The sequence below is a fragment of the Hemicordylus capensis genome, chromosome 5, assembly GCF_027244095.1.
Source record: "Hemicordylus capensis ecotype Gifberg chromosome 5, rHemCap1.1.pri, whole genome shotgun sequence".
NCBI classification, from domain to species: domain Eukaryota; kingdom Metazoa; phylum Chordata; class Lepidosauria; order Squamata; family Cordylidae; genus Hemicordylus; species Hemicordylus capensis.
Genome location: NC_069661.1, coordinates 25,207,580 through 25,229,936, shown reverse-complemented (window position 1 = coordinate 25,229,936; position 22,357 = coordinate 25,207,580). Strand labels below are relative to the sequence as shown.

General features: G+C 46.3%; 1 protein-coding gene and 1 long non-coding RNA gene across 9 annotated transcripts in view; both read right to left on the bottom strand.

Annotated features, from left to right (window-relative positions):
* Positions 1-22,357, bottom strand: part of GRID2 (glutamate ionotropic receptor delta type subunit 2) — a 1,329,997-nt gene that overhangs the window by 1,142,641 nt on the left and 164,999 nt on the right. The gene's annotated exons all lie outside the window — the stretch shown is intronic.
* On the bottom strand, positions 1,501-11,537 carry LOC128326590 (uncharacterized). The gene is made up of 2 exons (XR_008308125.1): positions 11,452-11,537; positions 1,501-2,023 (listed from the first exon to the last, which is right to left on the bottom strand). It is a non-coding gene; the product is annotated as an uncharacterized LOC128326590 (long non-coding RNA).

Here is a 22,357-nt window from a genome sequence, read left to right as displayed (position 1 = left end):
CCTCTTCCCTTTCAACCTTTAAAACCTTATTGAAGGCATTTCTTTTCTGCCAGGCGTTTGCCCTTTAGGGTTGTTGTTTTGTTAAAAAGAAATCTCGGATGCTATTCGTGTTTTGTACACTGCCATGAGTCTGTGGATTGGGCTGTATATTAAATCTCTTAATAAATGATAAATAAATACATGATAGCCTGGTTCACACAATCATTCAAATTTATTTATTTATTAAAATTTTCTTATATATCGCCTCCTCCAAAGACTCTAGGCAGTGAACAACAATAATACCAATAACAATTTATTTTAAAGTAATAATAATAATAATAATATTATTATTATTATTATTATTATTATTATTAAAGGGCAAGTGCCTGGTGAAACAGGTGGGTCTTAAGAAGGGTCTTAAAAGCAGCAAGGGAGGAGGGCTGAACAAATCTGGAGGTGGGGGAGAGTATTCCCACCTTGGCAATCCCACTAGTATTGATAAATCTAGGTTTAATGTGGGTTGCAGACGGTAGCAGGATTGTGTTGAATGCATACCAAGGTGGCTTTTGGCCAGTGTTTCCTATAACAGGGATTCCCAGATGTTTTTGACTACAGTGGCCTTTGGCTGGGGATTATGGGAGTTGTCGTCCACATCTGCGAAGCCCTGTTACAGGGAACACCATTTATGGCCCAAGATTAATCTGAGATTCCCACCTTGGTTTACACAATCCCACTAACATTGGTAACCCATATTAAACCTAGATTTGAACAGTGGTTCAAACCAGTCAAATGTTTGTGTGTTAAATTTACATCTTGAAGCTCTTCATATGATCAGTAGAAGGCGGGCTAAGGGGCGAGCCCAGTGGTTCCAAGGCAGCTAGTCTGCCGAATTCCCCCTCCCTTTAAATGAGTGAGCATTCTGTTAACCTTTTTTTTTTTGCTCGTGTGCCATGGTGGCGTGTGCCCAGGGGCGTAACAAGGCTGGAGTGGGCCCAGAGACAAAATTTTAAAATGGGCCCCTCACTGATACACACACACACTTCACAATATATAGTCATGTGACTTGCCTCTGGGGGGCCCCTCGAGGCGTGGGGGCCCCCAGGCAGCCGCCTCCCCTTGCCTAATGGTAGTTACGCCCCTGCGTGTGCCGTGGTGGCTGCAGCCAACCCGCCAGCCTTGGGGGTCTCTCCAGAATGCCCTGTGCGCTTGCACGGGGCTTCCTGGAACTTCCAGGGGCTGTGTGGCCCCTGATCCCCGCAGCCTCCACTGGCGCCATGACAGAGCCGGTAGTCACGTGGGCGGCCAATCCAGCCACCCAGGGCTGCAGGCATGATCATCTGCAGGGAGAGCCTGGTAAGGTGCTTCACACGAATTGTGTGAAGCACCTCAGTGCCTAGAAGGCTTAAAACCCTTCTTTTAAAAGCACAAGTATCAAATCTAAACATTAAGTTCCCACTTTCTACTCGAGGCAGAAAATGCATTTCTAGGACTGCAACAAGAAAATCAAATTCTGCACCAAGATTGGAAAAAAACTGAAGATTTTATTATAATGGAAGATTTTATTATAATAAACATGGTACGCACAACATGTTTTCCCCAAGTTAACTGTTTCAGCTGTTTGCAAAACAGCACAGTCAAAACCTCTTTTGCTACCCACCCCACCAAGATCATCTGCAAAATGCATCAGGCAGAGTGTATATGTGCATACCGAATATCAAGTGCTGTGCTGTGCTTTTTCTGCATTTGTGCAGAATTACATAGCAATCAGGGTTGGAAAACCTTCCTCCTCCTCATTTTTCAGAAGATTAGATTTAATAATCTTACTAAAAATGGCTATCACTGCAAAAGCACAAATCTGATAACATAACAGAGCCACCTACACAAAGCCAGTATTTCACTGTGGTGTCAATCTTTTCTGCTAGGTTATTTCCCTGTCTTGCACATGTTGTCATGCATACAGTTGCTTGAAGATGCCTCACATCATCTATCCACAGATGCATCAAGTGCTGGCTTTCTAATTGAGGCAGAATACACATTTCTGGGACTGGAACAAGAAAAACAAATTCTGTACCAAAGTAGTCCAAACTGAAGATTTCATTGTAACGTATGGTATGCTCAACATATTTCTCCTAAGTTAACTGTTTTGATGGTTGCATGGTGAAAGGATGGCAGTGTTTAAACCATTTTATTTTTTTAGTACATCTGAACACTTAACACCCAGACTGGGGAGAAGATTTTGGTCTTGTGATAGCAAGCATGAATTGTCTCATTTGCTAAGCAGGGTCCACCTTGGTTTGCATTCAAATGGGAGACCACATGTGTGAGTCCTGGAAGAAATTCACCTTAGAGGATAGGAACATAGGAAGCTGTCTTAAACTGAGTTGGACTATTGGTCCATCTAGCTCAGTATCATCTACACAGACTGGCAGCAGCTTCTCCAAGGTTGCAGGCAGGAGTCTCTCTCAGCCCTATCTTGGAGAAGCCAGGGAGTAAACTTGGAACCTTCTGCATGCAAGCATGCAGATGCTCTTACCAGAGCAGCCCCATCCCCTGAGGGGAATATCTTACAGTGCTCAAATATCTCCTATTCAAATGCAATCCAGGGAAATCCCTGCTTAGCAAATGGGACAATTCATGTTGTTGACTACAACTCCCACAATCCCTAGCCAAAGGCCATTGCAGCTGGGGATACTGGGAGTTGTAGTGAACAGCATCTGGGAATCCCTGTTAGAGGGAACAGTGCTGTGCACACAACTTAAAACAATAAATAAGACTCAAAAACAATTAAAACAATTTTAAAAAGATAATTTAAAAAATAGAAAAAACATTTTAAAACATTTTGATTGGCAAAAGGCCTGAGAAAACAGGTGCATCGCAAGTGATTTTTCTAAAAGGCAGCCAGAGATGGAGAAGCTCTTATATTGACAGGGAGCACATTCCAAAGACCTGGGGCAGCCACAGAGAAGGCCTGGTCCCACTTCATGACAAAATGAGCTGGTGTCATTCGTAACTGAAACTCCCCTTGTGATCTCAGTATGCAGCAGGGTTCATAACAAAGAAGGCACTCTCTTAAATGCCCTGGACTCAAGCCATTAACGTCTTTATAGGTAATAACCAGCACTTTGTATTTTGCTCAGAAACATATTGGCAGCCAGTGCAGTTTTTAAAACTGGTGTTATATGTTCTCCTTGGAAAATCTCAGAGAGCAATCTGGCTGCTGCCTTCTGCACCAATGTTTCTAAACTACACACAAAAGGATCCCCACATACAGGGCATAACAGAATTCTAGAGCAGTATAGTAGTGGTTGGACCACACTGACAGGGGAGATCCCTCACTCAGGGGCAAAGTTAGGGGAGGGGGGGCCTGTGTTCATCCCTCTCTCTGACAGCCCCTCAGAGTGAGGGCAATAATGAAGAAAGTAGGGAGGGGTGGAGCTGGGGGGCTCCCAGAAGTTGGAGGCCCAGGTTCTTTGAACCCTTGTGCTCAATTATAGCTGCACCCCTGCCCCCACTCCAGAAAGCAATTATTTTTCTCCACCCCAAGCTCAATTGTCCTCCAAACAAATAATCTTTAATCTTGGTGAAGATTAGAAGAACTTTTCTAGCTCAATTTAAAGCATCATTGGGGAGTGGGGCAAGATTTGTCTCAGACAAATATCCTCTTACACAGTCTCCGTCTCCCACTTCAACTGAAACATTTATTCATGAGTTCCCGCTTGTTTGTCCCCATCTTGCTTTTGGAAAAGATTCTAAAGGGCTGTTTTCTAGAAATGTAGTGCTCAATCATGCACTAGAGCTGGGGTTCCCAACCTGTGATGCTCCAGATGTTGCTGGAAATTGTGACTGGGGGTGATGGGAGTTATAGTTCAGCAACTTCTGGAGTACTACAGGTTGGGAATCCCTGAACTAGAGTTTAGGGCTGTGCATCACATCAGACTGACAATTGCATCGGGGCAACACAAGTCCTATCGGGGCATTTTTTTTCATTAGAAACAATTCAGATGAAAATTGTCTCTAACAACAGTAGATAATCATAAAATATTGAATTGTATCAGATAGTATAGGAGGATGGGGACTTCCCTTTTAATGAAGATCTGAAAATGAAGACCCTAACCCTGAAAGGGCCCAAAAGGCTATGTTTTCCCAGCCGCAGCGGTGATGAGGAAGGCCGGCGGGGGGAGAGGGAACCTGTGCGGACACCCCACCCCCCACCCCCCGCGGCTACAGCAAGCCCCCTCCAAGGGGCTACAGGTACTTACTTTAACGTTTTAAATTTTTTAAAAAAACTTCACGGACCTACCGGACAGGACCTGGAGGACTGGTTCCGGTCCTACGGAACCGGGTGGGGTTCAATTTGATCACGAACCCCCGGACCGAACCGTCGGACCGCGGACCGGTCTTGCACATCCCTAGCAGCCATATTGGCATTCAAATTGCCACCTTTCCTTCCCCTGGTCTCGCCTCATGATGTGCCAGGAAAGGATGCAATGTTACGACACAGCATCTTTTCCCCAGTGCATTTCTTGGGGTGGGTGGGTGAGATGACTGTGCTCCATAACTATAGGGTACAGCCATTTTCCTTCCATTAATCCACCTGGGAAAAGATGCAAATTCAAAACATTGTATCCTTTCCTGGGTGCTTTCAAGATTAGTTGCTCAACAACAGCAAAATGCTTCTGTTCAGGCAAATTGCTTTCAAAACGGAAACAGCAGGGGGAGCAGTCTTATGAAGACTAACAACCAAAACAACAGCAACTTCTTTATGCCGGATCTACAACATCATAGCACTATATCACAGCGATTAAATTCAAAATAAGGCATTTGAAATCTGAACAGCACCCTACTGTCAGCGTAGGGACTGTGGTGTCACAACACAGGAAGTATGGAAGCACACTTCAGAGATTTGTCATGACCCCATTGCAGGGTGTAATCTGGAAAGTGCCCTGGTGCGTCTTATTTATTTATTTAATCAGATTTGTACACCACCCCAAACTTCCATCTCTAAGCAATTAACAGTAACATAAAAACAACTGAAAAACATACACAAAAACTTTTAAAAATTTAAATAATTTAAAACCAAACAGATCAAAAGCTAAACAATTAAAAAAACTGAAAAAGCTTGGGTGAAGAGCTGGGTTTTCAAATGCTTTTTAAAAATTGTCAGAGATGGGGAGGATCAGCAGAAGTCATGGGGGGCCATAGGGGTAGCCTCTCCAGAATGAGGGAATCATTGCTTAAAGGGGGTACATCCGTGTTGAAAAGAGACCTAAAATGGGCTGGCAGACCATCGGGTTCCGGTGCTCCTATATGCTAATGTTTCAATCCTCTTGTCCCAGATCCGAATTAGTCTCCTCAGACTTTTGAGAATGTTTGCCCAATATTGTAATGATAACCATCTTTCCATTAACTTTGCTAAATCTAAGATGTTGGTGTTCTTGAACGCCAGGGAGGTTACGCTCGTGCAGGGCATACTGGGGCTTCCGGGGGCCGAGCTCCCCAGCCCCCGCTGGCTCCAAATCGGAGCCGGCCATCGTGTGGGCAGCCGATCCGGCCACCCAGGGCTCCTTGCCCGCTCACCGCTAGGAACCGGGTCTCACTGATCGTGAGACCCAGTCCATTCTCTTAAGTACCCAGGGCCCAAGCCATTTAGGGCTTTATAGTTTATAACCAGCACTTTGCATTTTGTCCGGAAACCTATTGGCAGCCAGTGTAGCTCTATCAGCAAAGGAGTAATGTGGTCTCTCCAAGATGACCCAGAGACCAACCTGGCTGGCCCATTATGTACTAACTAGAGTTTCCGGACTATGTACAAAGGCAGCCCCACATAGAGCACATTGCAGAAATCAGGTCTGGAGGTTACCAGCATATTTACCACTGTTTTGAAGTTGTTCATCTTACGAAATGGATGCAACTGGCGTATCAGCTGAAGTTGATAGAAAGCCCCAATGGCCACCGCCTCAACCTGAGATACCAGGGAGAGGTGTGTATCTAGAAGTACTCCCAGACTGCATACCTGTTCCTTTTGGGGAAGTGTGACCCCCATCTAGAGCAGGTAGATCAAAATCATCTCTGGAGTTCTGACTCCACACAATAAGTACCTCCATCTTATCTGGATTCAGTCTGAGTTTACTCATCCAGCCCATTACTGCTTGCAGGCAGGTATTTAGGAGGTTATGCCATCTCCTGATGACATTGACATGGAGAAGTAGATCTGGGTGTCATCAGCATATTGATAACATCCCGCACCAAATCCCCTGATGATCTCTTCCAGCGGTTTCATGTAGATGTTAAATAGTATGGAGCCCTGAGGGACGCCATACATAAGCTCAGATTTCAAAGAGCAACAGTCTCCAATAGATACCATCTGGAATCTGTTCAAGAGGTAGGAGTGGAACCACTATAAAACAGTGCCTCCTACCCCCAGCCCTCTCAGACGTTCCAGGAGGATACTATGGTTGATAGTATTGAAAGCCACTGGGAGATCCAAAAGGACCAACAGAATCACACTTCCTCTGTCAATTCCCAATTGGAGTTCATCCATCAGGCCGACCAAGGCAGTCTCCACCCAAAAGTCCACCTGAAAGCCAGTTATAGGGTGAGACCCAGGAAAGGAAATAAGGTAGTTTGAAATGCTGCAGCTCCTCAGAAGGCAACCAATTTCTTCAGAGAAGCCAGGTCTTCTTTAAAAGGTAAGCCTCACCTTCACCGTGATGTATCTAGCCGATACTGATTATTGGTTCCAAGTGGTCTAGACCAGGGATTCTCAACGTGTGGGTCCCCAGATGTAATTGGACTTCAACTCCCATAATTCCCAACCAAAGGCCACTGGGGCTGGGAATTATGGGAGGAGAAGTCTAATAACATCTGGGGACCCACATGTTGAGAAACCCTGGTCTAGACCATCTCCTGCCTGCATCATGTGCATGATACAAGAATAATTTAGATCATTCCAAAGCTAGCAATTCAGCCTGTGAACAACCCTACCAGAGCTGTCAATCAGTTTTTATCCCATTCTGCACACAAGGCTGGAGATATCTTGACCCTACATGCATAGAAGTACACACACATGAACCATGACAGTGTTTAGCATTCCATTTCACATGCTGCACTTGGCAATGATCATTTTCAACTAGGGTTGGCATGAATATTCCAAAATAAAATTTGAATGAGTTTCAGGTTCCTCTCAAGGTGAAAAAATATGAGATGTGGGAGGACATGCAGCTGCCAAATTAGGGAGAAGTAATTAATTCTTAAATTGCATCATGGCTAGTTGTTTACAGTCTAACTAACCACAAAAAAGGGAATGGAATACTTTCTTAAAAACTTGCAGAAGCTGTATTTCCAATCCCCTTGAAGGCCAGTGATAGATTACCAGAGAAAGCTTGTGTGTAATTAGGGCACGCTGAAAAGGCTCTTTTGAGGAAATGGCTTAAATAAATGAGAATAAACTCTACATTTGGAGCCATTTATTTTGACTAATCTGAGATAACACTTAGCAAGAGAGAAGGATTTTTCTTCCCCCTTTGACTCAAATTACCTTGAGATACTGCCTGACTGACAGTAGGAATCCTCTGCCAACAAATTACAGGGCTAATCAAAGATAAAAATTGCGTGCATTGCATATGATGTTTACGTTGATATACCTTTAAACTATGCATCATGCCCAATCATGTTTGTTTAAATGTATCAAGTTAAATCATGTTTTGGCATACCTTTTGCACTTGGGAGGAAAGCTAGTCTCCTAGTAGCCAGCATGAAATGTCCCCTTTGCTAAGCATTTCAGTGGGAGGATACAGGCCCTTTCTCACAATCAGGGACCGAGGTGGGAGGGCATGTGGTGAGGAAGGCTACAGAAGCTTAATTCCCCCTCCGACAGTCAGGCCCCAGTTGCTGGGCATGCAGATCGCACACCCAGACAATCTGCTGCCGCCGGGGGTGTAGCTAGGGGAGAGGGGGCCACTGTTTGACCCTCTCCCTGGTAGCCCCTAATAGGGAAGGGTGGAGTTGGGGGCTCCTCTGGAGATTGCGGGCCTGGGTTCTTTGAACCCATCCGCTCAATTATAGCTACGCCCCTGGCTGCTGTCCCAAGTAGCATGGAGTTGTGGGGGCCTGGACACATGGTCCTGGCCCCCATAAAACCCACAATACACTATGCGAGTGTGCGGTGCATTTTGTGTACCCCTCTGGTGATGGGCGGGTGCCTCTCAGTGCCGGCTGAAAGCAGCCAGCACCAACACATGGTCAGTTAAACAGCCTTAACCCTTAACATTGGTTTAACAGACGGGCTTTATAGCTGGATCTGCCCCTGAGGCACCACCGGGAGTCATGTGGCTCCCAGCAGGTCTTGTCTTGGTTGCTCGTGAGAACAGCCTTTGCATGTGACTACTGCAAGATATTGCCCTTAGGGCCATAGCTCAGTGGAAAAGCATCTGCATGCAGAAGGTCCCTGGTTCACTCTGGTATCTCCAGGTAGGGAATAAAGAGACTCCTGCCTGAAACCTTGGGGAGCTACTGCCATCATTGTAGACAATACTAAGCTAGATGGGTCAGTGGTCTGGCTTGGCACTATAAGGCAGTTTCCTACGTTCCTAATTGTTGTGTTCCAATCCGGCAAGATTTCCGGATCCAGAGTCATTTTCAGTGATATGGTGTCACTGGGATCTTTCCCCCTTTGACAAAGAGTAGCTGTGGGGCGCGGGGGACGGCATCAGGATTAGGATCACAGGGGGGCTGATTTAAACCCCCACCCTCAATGGTCCTAATCCACGATCTGGCCCAGCTGTAATTGAACATTTTTGAAACACAAGCATGCATTTGCAAAGCATGCACTGAAAACATGCCATTTGAAACACAGACAACTACAAGCACTGTTCCCTCTAAGGCATGCGCACGTGCATGCGCTCACAAGTTTTTTTATGTCCGCTCAGTTACTTTTACATCCTGCTCAGGTTGAATCCAGAAGGCCCCACTCTGAATGCAGGTGCGCATGCACTGCCTTGATACTGCCGCCCAGAACAAAACGCATTCCGCACAGAGATGAAAAGAATTAGAGGGACCACTGACTACAAGCTCAAGTTCCATGGCTGCAAAAGTTCTTCCTTGCCAACACCAATATTTATTCAGTTTGTCCAGTCAAGTTCTCCAGGAAGCTTTTCACATGGGGCTTTTGAAGCCCTTTAACTTGCATCTCCTCTGGAATGGAGGAGAGGCATCCACATATCAGCTAGACCTACCCCGAAGTGCCTGCGAGTTATTGGGGAACAGTTCACACACAATTCAGGTTTTTTGCCATGCATTAGAGTGCAACCCGATTTACATCAGGGTAAAAAACCCCACTATTTTGGGGAACAACTTCAAGTTCGCAGTAAAGCCTACCTGTAAACCCACCGTAGAAGCTGCTGTGTGTAAATGTCCCAGCAAAGGTAACAATGCACTGTAAAAATAGCCAATTAAAACCAATGAGATAAAATGCTACCTCCTGCCCAGACTAACTCCCCTCCAGCTTCCAGTTTATTCTTAGTCTTAGGTAACTCTCCAGGGGAAGGAAATTCCATAGTTATAAGTGCAAGAGACCTTTTAAGAAAGCATTTAATGCATGTAATACTAGGGTTGTACACAGTAAAAAAGAGCACCTTCCCAGTTCTGTCATAGGCAAAGATAGTAAGGGCCTGTCATCAGGCTAGACCCACCTCCAGAAAGAAAATTTATCCAATTAAGCATTTCCCGAAATATCAGAGAAGCCAAACGTTTTAGCAAGCATGCTACAAGTCAACGGTATATGCCACTGGATCTCATTACTTATGGTTTTATTTCTAGTGCTCAGACCAAACTAGGGAACAAGCAGTAGCTTAGCATGAGACACACAAGCAGGCCAGACTATGTTGTGGACAAGCCTATAAACCCATCTGCTCCTATCCAGCTGCATTGAATTCTTACCATCGGCACCTGTGCAGCATGTTGGCCACCCCTTTCTGCATCCATACTGCTATAAACAGAGGTGCACCGAGATGATTTTGGAGCCTGGACCTAAAGGCCTTAGGAGGCCCTCCTGCCTGCTGGAGCCCCCTCCCTCCACCACTACAAGTTGAGCATCATCTCTCCCCCCTCCCACACACACACACACGATGACACAGGTATAGGAACATAGGAATATAGGAAGCTGCCATATACTGAGTCAGACCATTGGTCTATCTAGCTCAGTATTGTCTTCACAGACTGGCAGCGGCTTCTCCAAGGTTGCTGGCAGGAAACTCTCTCAGCCCTATCTTGGAGAAGCCAAGGAGGAAATTTGGAACCTTCTGCTCTTGCCAGAGCAGCTCCATCCCCTAAGGGGAAGATCTCATAGTGCTCACATGGAGTCTCCCATTCAAATGCAACCAGGGCAGACCCTGCTTAGCTAAGGGGACAAGCCATGCTTGCTACCACAAGATCAGCTCTCCTCCCTGTGTCCCCACTTCCCCTTCTGTCTCTAAAGCACCCGGCACAGATCAAAATCACACTTGGTTGTGCAGTGCAGTGCGGGCCAGCAACAACCACACCACCCAGGACCGACTAAAGAGGTTTTGTGGGGGCAGGAGGTGTGGAGGCCCTGGACTTCAACCCCGAAGTCCAGAGGTACGAGCACCACTGGTTATAAAGGCATATCATGATCTTCCTCAGGTGCAATCTCGCTCTTTTTGGCCCAATCTCCCCTTTTAACTTTTGAGAACTGGTGGTCTCCTAGATTATTAAGTGTCACTACAACCAAGGATGGTACCCCATGTGATGCATTTACAAAGCAAGCATGCATTATATACATACGTACTGCAAAACAGAGGAGGTTTTAATGCTTAATACTTAATAGATTGTGTGCCACATATAATGGGTTGAATCCGGAGAAGCAGAAGGTTCCATTTGTAACTAGGCTTTCTCGTTTTTCCTCACTACTGCTTCCTGTATACCCCCCAAATCTGCTCTTGAGGGTTGGGAGATCATCCAGAACAGTGTGAGATGGGGTGTTGGGGGCTGAAGCAGGAGAAGGGCATAAGTGGGTAGTGAGGGTGTGTGCCTTACATGAGCAAGTGCCTTTCCACTTCCACAAGGCATCTTTGGATCCAACCCACAGAGCAAAGCAGCAGTATACTAGGACATCCATTTTATTAACCAATGCAGTATAAGCACCACAGGATTGCACAATGAAAAAAGTCAACCAAATGAAAAAGGCTAGACATTATTAACTGGAACAGAGGGAAGAGAATGAAAATACAATATGAAAGAACAAGCCTGTGTGTGTTAAATAGTCAATAAAAAGCATTTTCCAACAACCTTGTCAGTAGCTTCTTCCTTGAACTGCTACATAAAGCACCAACAAGGCATTCCACTACCAGTACTAATAGCCAGTTTGTGAAACCCGCATATCATATCCAGCTACAATTTATTTAAACACTTTACAAAGCTCCTATGTGGAAGAGAGCAGACATTCCCACATCCTACCTTTAGTTCTTTTTTCCTCACTTTGATTTTTCGTGAACATGTCCTACCTAGGGAAACAACACGCAAAAGCACAACTTCTGTGTCTTCAGTCACTGGGGAGAAACTACACAGGCAACAGGTGCAGCTTTTCTCACCCCGAAAAATTAGTCACACCTGAAGAGATTCCCCACTCATGCACAAATATTGCAAACACAGGAGCCCCATACTCCCCTGTTAGTCTTGTCAGGGGTGTAGCTAGGGGAGAGAGGGCCCGAGTTCACCCTCTCCTTGGTGGCCCATCGGGGTAAGGGAGATATTGAAGAAAATAGGGAGGGGCGGAGCTGGGAGGCTCTCAGGAGCTGGGGGACCCAGGTTCTTTGAACCTAACTGCTCAATTATAGCGACACCCCTGAGTCTGATCAAATACTTGATGGACAGAAGCAAATTTCACCAGGATGGGCGAGCAAAGATTATTAGAAGACAAGGAAGATCTTCTCATGATTCGTGATTAGAGCTTCTTCTGGGTCTGTGCGGAGAGTGGGCTTGGCCCACTCTCCCTGCAGAAGATCAAAAGGCAGAAGACCAAATGGCAGAAGATCAAAAGGCAGACAATTGGCCAATGGCCACAGAGACTGCCGGCCCTGTCATGGAGCCGGCGGGGGCTGAGGAGATTGGGGGCCATGCGACCCCCGGAAGTTCCAGGATGCCCTGCACAAGTGCACAGGGCATCCTGGAGAGACCTCCGAATCTGGGAGGCTGCTTGCAGCCTCCTGGTCAGGGGTCTACACGTGTGTCTCCACACAACGCAGCAACACACGAGCAACCAAATGAGGTTAACAGAGTGCTTGCTCCATTAACCTCATGTAAGGGGAGGAGGAATTAGGCGGGCTCGCCACCTTGGGAGCACTGGGCTTGCCTGTGAGCCCGGTGGTTCCCATGATCCCTGGAAAGTGGGCTAAGCTCCCTTAGCCCGCTTTCCAGTGATTGTGGGAATAGCATCACTGAGGCCTAATTTCTGCTGCCAGTATTTTTTAAAACCCACAGTTATCGTCTCCTCATGAGAAAGAACAAGGTTCCTTGATTTCCACAGGTTCTGCTCTCATGTCTTTCAAAGTTGGCTGCCACACAGAAATTATTGTCTTTACCCAAATTGAAGACAGCTCTGAATGTGAGATAGACGACCCCCTTAAAAAGTAGAGGTTAATTACAAGTTATAGCAGCATTTACTCAAAAGGAACAGGACTCTGAATTTAAGACAACTTCCTGATTTTTAGTATTAAAAAAAAACCCGGGGGGAGGGGGGGAATAAAAAATAAGTCTTGGGTTCAGGTAAATACAGCAAGTGAAGCTTTTCTCAAGCTTTTATCCCCCTTCCAGCAAAGTTATGTCCTTATAGATCTCCTTATAGTGATCTCTCTGATACAGTTTCAGCTCTTTACTTTCACTGGCCTGTGGCTTTAGCCATATCCTGACAAACAGAAGTTGATCAGATTGTTTTTGTCATCACCATTTCTCTTTGTGCCAATAAAAGCTTCATCTCAGTTGCTTAGCATTTCGCCTGGAATGGCTACCCTTTGTTCAGTCATTTTTAATGGAAAATATAGGTAACAGCATTGTCAGACAATTGCAATCCAGTGTTTTCTTGTCATCCCACTATCTTTGTACTCATACCTTTAATTGAGATACAAACCTGCTTGGTGTGGACTGACAAAGCACTACTGAGGAATTTAACAGCAACAGTACTTTTAAAGAGTAAAATTACTAATTGGTTCCTGTTCAGAGTGCCTCAGGATTAGTGATAAATTGTTATAAACTCCCTGTTGCTGGGAGTATGAACCTTTAATTGGTGGCTTCCTCTCTTTTCTTTAAACTGCAAAATAATACTATTTCACAATACTGAAGGGGGTGAAATGAGAGAATTGTGGGGCAATTCATTAATAACTAGCTGACCTGGCACAGAGCATCTTCGCCTCTAGTTCTCCCTCTCTCCCCCCGCTGGCTCCCTACCGATCTGGCTCCCTACCTCATCTTCATTTCATCTCCAGGCATTCTCCCCCCTCCCTTCAGCCCCATTCCTTCTCCCCCTCCCTTCAGACCGTTTATTTTCCCCCTTCCCTTCAGCCCCAATTCATTCTCCGCCCCGTCCCTTCAGCCTCAGTTTCACTACCTGTGCCCTGCCTTCTTTCCGGCATTCCTCTTCCTCTCCTGACAGCTGCTTGCGAATTCTCGCGAGAGCTGCCATACATGTGATTAGCCACAGGTACGTCTTAAAGAATTATATATGTAGATGCTGTGCTGAACAGGAAGCAATTAGAAGCTGGGAGGAAAGCTAGTCTTGCGGTAGCAAGCATGACTTGTCCCCTTAGCCAAGCAGGGTCCACTCTGGTTGAATATGTATTGGAGACTACATGTGTGAGCACTGTAAGATGTTTCAGCATCTAATGGCAGGTGAAGAGATTCTTGAGCCCCCCTCCCACTTAGACCTCTCTGAGCAAAGCCAGGACACATGATTCCTCCATGGGTGCTGCCATAACTCCCAGTACAAGACTGCTGGCTGCCACAGGCCCAAATCTGTCTGGAGTGCTCCCGATAGCTCGCAGGGACTTTAGGGTAAATCTCACCAATATGTGAATGCACACCCTCCATTCCAGAGGAGAAGTGAGCTAAAAGCCCCATCTGGAAATGCTCTTGGAGACCCAGGTGTAGACAAAGGTTGCTCCTTGAGGACCAACCACCCCTCACTTCATTTGGGGGAGGGAGGAGGCACTTTTTGCAGTGTGGGGGAAGAGAATAGCATGCTTTGGGGACTGGAAATATGGGTGTTTCAGTTTTGGCGGGGCGTTCAGTAAAATGGGGGGTGAGGGATCTGGACCCCTGATCATGACCCTCCCCCCCAAATGTTAAGGAGGACCCACACATGATTCTCTGCCCCTAGCCCTGCACACCCCTAGGGGCAGACCTGCCTGCTTTGCTTCTCTTCTTCCTCACAAAAACAAAAGGACAGAGGAGGAGGAGGAGGAGGAGGAGGAGGAGGAGGAGCCATAATTGAGGAACTCAGGGTTCAAGCCTTTTGTAAATGGTTTGGTTAAATTTGTAAGAATATTAAAGGATTGGACAAACTTAGGGGACATTTTTTTTCCTGTGGCAGGTTCTCCATCAATTTGTGAACAATCTAATTAACATATGAAAATAAATATACAGTAGTAGACAAAATGTCATTTTAATAATGAAACCTCAAAAACATCTTAGGACCATTAGCAAATGTTAACACGCGGTAAATATGGAGGCGGGTCTCACGATCAAGGAGACCCACCTCGGGAGGGTTAGCGGGGAGAGCGTGCTTAGCCTGCTCTCCCCACACACGGGCAATCAGTCTGCTCCGGGTGGCCGAACCGGCCGCCCACATGACTGCCGACTCCATTACAGAGCCGGCAGGGGCTGGGGGGATCGCAGGCCACGCAGCCAAGTTCCAGCATGCCCTGCATGAGCGCGCAGGGCATGCTGGAGAGACCCCCGAGACAGGAGGCTGCTTTTGAGCCTCCCAGTCGGGGGTCTACTCATGCAGCCTGGAGCTGTAGCACAGCAACACACGATTAGAAAAACCAAGTTTCCAGAGCGCTCGCTCCACAAACCCGGTTTAAAGGCAGGGCAACTTAAGCAGGTGACCCACTTAAGGTGACAGGGCTTGCAGCCGAGCCGGGTGGTTCTCACGATGGGAAAAAATCGGGCTAGCCTCTGCTAGCTCGATTTTCTCCCATCGTGTGAATAGCCTCATAATTTACAGGCAGGGAAACCAGTTCTGTGAGGAATCTCAGGAAAGCTTACATTTATCTAAATGATTGGCTGCTTTTACCCAAGATAAAATTAAACTCTTTTGAAACCAACAAAATTTCCTTTGAAAAGTTTAAAGAGTGATTAAATTTGACATTTGCTTTTGAAATATACTTTGCTGAATTGAGACAAAACAATTTACTCATGCTTTGTATCTATATAATATTATTGTACCCACTGAAGTACTATCAAAATCCGCATCACTCAGATCACAACAACCAATTTTTTTGTTATTAGAATTCACCATACAGCTGGATAGAAATGTAACATTTCATAAACATTTTCATTTCCCACCCCCCATATTTTTGATATTGTTTGCTTTCTCCAGTGCCATTCAGATGAAACAATTGTACCTGGCAATATAATCTGGATAACTGCTGAAGTTCTCAGTATACCATAATGTGAGCAAGCACAGAATAGGGACAAAGGGAAAGCTAAATAGGTTTTGCAGATAAATATCAAATAAGATGCTTCCACCCCTTCCTACTCCTGTCTGCATCTCTCTCAAGTAAGGTACAAGCACTTTAGCAATAATGAAACTTTAGCAAGATAATGTGCATTTAGCGGAAGATACAGAATACATATTACAGATCCTTTATAATATTTACCATAATTCCTTTTTACTGCAGTTTGTCCAACCTGCTTTGACACAGGTTGACTAAGATGGCAGCAGTCACCACAGGGATGATGCTGGCCAGAGCCTGGCTGCCTGTGAGAACCACCAGTAACCTTGGGGGTCCGGGTAGCACCTAGGGAGCCCACCTCTTAAACGAGGTTAAAGGAGCAAGCGCTTCCCCAGTTAACTATGTGCTGCAACACTGACAGGTGCCCACCCATCCCTGGGGGTATCTCCACAATACACCACACACTGGTGTGGTGCATTGTGATGCATCCCAGCCTCTGCACCTCCGCTCTGCCAGGGGCAGCAGTGAAGCATCTGGGTGCATGAAACATCCTGGTGATAGTATCTGAGGAAGGTAAGGTTATGCATTCTTCCTCCCCACCTGTCCTCCCCACCCTCCCAAACAGTCGTGTGAATGGGTCCAGTATATTGGCTAATGCATTGCTCATAAAACCATTTGTGAATATTCTCATGCATAGATTCATACAGTGGTGTGTATATGCATGTAGACGCTCTTCTCACGATCTTCTCTTCTCACGAGCTTGGATGGGGTTTGCAGGGAGAGCGAGCTAAGCCCGCTCTCCCTGCAGACGAGCAGTCAGTCTGCTCAGAGCGGCTGCCCACACAACTACCAGCTCCATTATGGAGCCAGTGGGGGCTGGGGAGATCAGGGGCTGTGTGGCCCCCAGAAGATCCAGCATGCCCTGTGCAAGTGTGCAGGGCATGCCAAAGAGACCCCAGAGCCAGGAGGCTGCTTTTCAGTCTCCCAGTCAGAGGTCTACTCATAAGTTGCCGCGCCACAGAGCCGCGCCATGGCAACTCATGATCGTAGAGCCCAGGTTAACAAAGCACTTGCTCCATTAACCTAGGCTTAGAGAAGGGTTATTTAAGATGGTGACCCGCTTTCGTGAGACCAGCCTCGGCTGCGAGCCCGGTGGGTCTCACAGGCACACGAAATTGGGCTAGGCTCCCTTAGCCCGATTTTGTATGACCGTGAGAATAACCTCTATGGGTTGGGTCTCAGATTGATCTAATGTCCAGTAAATAAGAACTAGAGATCTCAGTATCATGCAGATTCCCACAAAGTATGCCACTAACTTCATTTTATAGGGATTATGGGGCTATTCTGACGATCACAAAAATCGGGCTAGGAAAGCCTAGCCCGATTTTTGCGAGTTGTCAGAACCACTGGGTTCGCAGTCGAGCCCAGTGGTTCTGGAGCGGCTAACCTGCTCCTGTAGCCCGCCCCTTAGCCCGGGTTTGCGGAGCAAGTGCTCCGCAAACCCGGGCTATCTGCTTGTGAGTAGCCGCGGCGTGGCTGTGCGGCGCGGCTACTCATGAGTAGACCCCTGGCCGGGAGGCTTAAAAGCAGCCTCCCGGCTTGGGGGTCTCCCCAGTATGCCCTGTGTGCTCACTCAGGGCATACTGGGGCTTCTGGGGGCAGAGCGGCCCCTGAGCTCCCCAGCCCCCACCGGCTCCATCTTGGAGCCGGCAATCGTGTGGGTGGCCGATTCGGCAGCCCAGGGCTCCCTTCCCACTCACTTCTCCAAACCGGGTCTCACGGATTGTGAGACCTGGCTCTGTGTGTTGCTGAGGCACGACTCTGTGCTGTGGCAACTCATGAGTAGCCCCCTGACAGGGAAGCTACAACAAGCCACCTGGCACTGGGGAGCTCCCCAGAATGCACCATGCACTTGTGCAGGGCATTCTGGAACTTCTAGGGGCCAGGAGGCCCCTGAACCCCGCCACCCCAGCCGGCTCCATGACAGAGTAGGTAATTGTCTGGGCGGCAGATCCAACTGCTCAGGAAGGGCTGCTTGCTCATGTGTGGGGTGAGCCGGTCAAGCCCGCTCTCCCGGCTAAACCTGTTCTGGCACTTCACACTGCTCATGTAAAGTGCCTCGCGATTTGACAAACCAAGCAGTTCAGAACAAACCAGACGTTATTCCCAAGAGCAGCGAAAACTGAGCTAGGGAAGCCCAACCGGGTTTTCACTGCATGTGAGAACTGCCAGGAGCTGTGTGGCTCCCAGCAGTGGTGGAGCAGCGAGCCCTCTTAAGTAGCCTGCTGCTTAACCTGGGTTTGGGGTGCAATTGCACCCCAAAACCGGGTTAAGTGTTTGGACTGGGTCTCACGATCAGTGAGACCCGGTTTCTTCCAGTGCGCAGGGAGAGTGGGCTAAGTCCACTCTCTCCGCACACGAGTGGGGAGGGAGCCCTGGGCGGCTGGAGCGGCCACCCACATGATTGCCAGCTCCATGATGGAGCCAGTGGGGGCTGGGGAGCTCGGGGGCAGCGTGGCCCCCGGAAGCCCCAGTATGCCCTGCGCAAGCATGCAGGGCATACTGGGGAGACCCCCGGAGCCAGGAGGCGGCCTTTCACCTCCCCTCCAGGGGTCTACTCATGAGGAGTCATGGCACAGAGCTGCAGTGCGGCTACTCATGATCCGATAGCCCAGGTTTGTGGAGCACTCACTCCGCAAACCTGGGCTATGGGGAAGGCTACAGGAGCGGGTTACCCGCTCGACAGCCACCGGGCTCACAGCCGAGGCCGGTGGTTCTCACAATTAGCAAAAATCGGGCTAGGCTCTCCTAGCCCGATTTTTGCTAACTGTGAGAATAGCCCCTTTGTGTGTCTTGCAACCATGGCGGGCACACTCAGTGTGTGTGTGTGTGTGGGGGGTTTCCCTGCTTGATCACACTGCTTGCAGCAGGGCTTCCAGTAATATTGGGGCTCCTGGGGGTGGGGCGCCACACCGTGGTCCCTCCGACTAACCCGTGTGAGGCCCGCATGAGAGCCGCTAGTCATCTGGGCAGGTCATCTGCCCACCCTGGGAAAGGTAAGAGATCGTCTGCGGGGAGGATCGGTAAAACCCGCTCTCTTCACAGACCTCCTTTCGGATCTTCACACTGCTTATGTGAAGTGCCTCACAGTGTTGCATTGTGCGACATGTCCTCAATGATAAGAACAAGTTGCAGTGTCCTCTTCACCAACTGAGCAAAGAGGCACGTTTTTAAAGTGGTGAGTCTCTTCATTTATTAGGGAGAGAGCAGCTGGTCCTATCCATCCGCAGCACAGCATCCCTCCAGTGGATGTTGCTGGTGTCTATCTTATGTTTCTTCTTTAGATGGTGAGCCCTTTGGGGACCAGGAGACCATTTATTTATTTATCTCTTTGAAAACTGTTTGGGGAACCTTTTGTTGAGAAGCGGTATATAAATATTCTTCGTATTTGTACAGTGGATATTGCAGGACTAAATATGGAAGAACTCGTTAGTTCTAAATGAAAATCTTCATGTAAATTCACACTCAATATACATCAAATATCTTTTCTCAGATTTCCTAATCACATTTTCTACCCATACTGCTTCCTGTGGAAATTTTTTGCTTATTTTCAGGCACCTAATTGGTTTTCTTTCTCAAAATTTTTTGAATCTCCATCAAACTCCCTACAGACACTCCTGTTCAATCACATACGATTATTGCATCTTTCTTGCCCTAGTTCTCTCTAGGGTCCTCTTAAAATTATCACCTTTTCCTTCCATATCTTTGCATCTTACCTTTTTCATTCTTTAATTGGCTCTTTATCCTTTGATCTTTTTTGTTTTTTCACTTGGCAGATAGAGCATTTAACTATTTCACTTCTTTTCATGTGTTAAACATTCTTGTATTTACCTTCTTGGCTGGCTGCTTATCTACATAGTCAGTAAACTGAAATCCCCAAGACTGAATTTATAAATTTATTTGATGTTAGGAACACGCATGCCACAATATGTACAAAGCAGAAAATAGCTTTCTATTGAAGTTTCGATTATAGCGATGAATGGTACAGGTTTTTCTTTGCCACCACTCATAATGCCTTTACCTCCTGTGTTCTCTTACTGTTTCCTCAAAGTGGAAAAGGAGTTCGCTCAATAGCATTTGCAATTTTTCAGAAACACAGTAACAAACAAAAACAGTTATTAAAATACAATTGTACTGAGAGGGCAATCAAACCTTGATCTTGGAAAACACTTGAAAGCACAATTGAGTGACAACAGCTTGGTCAGGTGGACAAAATCATTAAGTCAGACAAAACTGTTGTTATGGATACAAGATAAAACTTAGTGGCAGGGAAGCTGCCCACACAAAAATTGATGCATACAAAATGTTAGCTACTCCAAGACACTTTACATATTTAGGGATTTAGCTGCAGAGGTTCTCTAGTTGATTTGGATCTGGTTGATTTCAGGATATTCAGATGATATTTGGATACAAATAATTATGATCAAAAGATAGTATTACAAAATTTACTTCAAGACAGCAGTTCTGAATGGTAAAATATGAAAGCCCTAGTCACTCATGATGTTCAACAGTTACACAATTGTACATCATACACAGGTACAAATCTGTACACAGGTACAGTTAAACATTATACTGAGCACAGATACAGCAGTATACTTCCTATCAGAAACCATGCATTTGAGGGGCCAGTACCCACATTCACTTTCCAAATCAACACAGGTGCCATAATTCACACAAATACATGTGCACGTGTACAGACATCTGAAAACTTGTACAACCCAACGAGGCTGTTCTCATGCACAGCCAAGACCGGGCTAAGGAAGCCAAGCCCGACCTTTGCTGCTTATAAGATCCGCCGGGATCGCACCTGATTCCAGGGGTGTTCCAGGGGCAAACCCACCTGCAGAGTCAACCTCCTAAACAAGGTTAAGGGAGCAAGCACTCCCTTGGCCAAGTTTTCTTGATGGTCTGCAGCACCGGTTGCTTTTAGCCAGCACTGCTGGAATCCCCACAATGCACTGCACATTGGCATGGTGCATTATGGGATTTCTGGGGGCTGGGACTATATGTCCCAGCCACCGGCCCTCCATACTGCTTGGGCCATCAGAGGATCATCTGGGTGTGTGGGGAGCGCACCCAGCAAGGACTGGTGGATCATCCGTGGGGAAGGTAAGTGTGAGTAGCCTTCCCCACTGCCTGCCCTCAAGCCCTTCTCACTAATCATGAGAAAGGGTTCAATGTCTGAATAGGGCTTATATTGAAACATAAAGACCACAATGCAGTGTTAGGTGCACTTACATCTTGAGTAGCCATCAACGTTTTGATTAGATCAAAACTAAATTGGGGGCTCCTCCTCAGGTGGAAATATATGAACAATTTCAAGGAAGTCCAAAGAGTTTTGACACTTATCAAAAGTGTCAATAGTTTCTCACATCCCTATATACTCATTTCACTTATTTCAATGAGCTTAATCACACCTAATTGTGTTAAATTGTGATCATGGAGACCATGGAAATTTAAACTATTTCACTCCATCTGTACACATAGGGCAATTGTTACATACACTTGAATTGGCTCAAAATGTTACGATGACATTATTTCCTTGTTTGGTATCTTTTTAATGCATGTCATCCAACATTTCAAATTTATAACACTCCTCTATCAGACCAAAGATGACTGCCTGAAGGACTCAGCACCACCTCTGGATTCCACATTGCAGAAGACTCTGCACATTAGCTATGGACTGTATCAATGTTAGAGATACGCAGAAACTACCTGAGACATTTCACTTGTCTGATAGAAACCTGCCTGGCTTCCCTTGGAAACTGTCAGACAAAACTGGAGTGAGGGAACTCACACTCTGTCCTATAGAATATAGAAACTATAGAAACGAATCTATAGAAACTATAGAAACTATATTCTATAGAATATAGAAACTAACCATTAATATTTAACAACACTTTTGAGCTTGTGGGTTTGGGGTGGGGGGAGCCCATACTGCAGAGCACTGAGGATGTCTGGTTCTGTGCTTGAATAATGTACATTACTTATATTTTGTATGTCATGGCTGGGTTGGTTCTCTCCTCTTTAGACTGCTCAACAGTATGATGATCAATTAGGTTGGGGGGAATTTTTCCTTGAGGGGTTCAAGATTCTTTATTGATGGCTATTGATGCCTAGTCTTAGATCTCTTAGACATAATTAATACTATTGGATTCTTCTTATGTCTTGTTTTTGATGGACAAGATCTTGTATGTAAACTTGTATGGTTTTGTTGGACTCTCAGAGATGTAACCTTTCTGTTTCTACTTATAATACTAATAAAAGCATTTAAAAAATTGTCAGATGTGTCTTGTTGGGTGGAACTTTGGAATTCACTTCAAATTTTGATGCCAGTCCTAATTATAGGTGCAGGAAAATAGCCTTTCCTGCATTTTTAAAACTCAAAGTGGTGCTTGTTCCTTTGGTTAAGGATATGCTAGAAATCCGCTGTAGTCCTATAGTAAGTTATTAGTAGTTCAAAATGAGTCTTAGCAGTATATGAGACTACGAACTCACTGCTTGGTACCTTAGTGCTCATGGCTGTGCATTTACTTGCATGCACTCTACAAACAGGCTGTATTCACTCTGCACTCAGAGACTGACTTTGTAGGGATTCTGGGTAAAGAGCTGAACCCTGCGGACAACTGGGG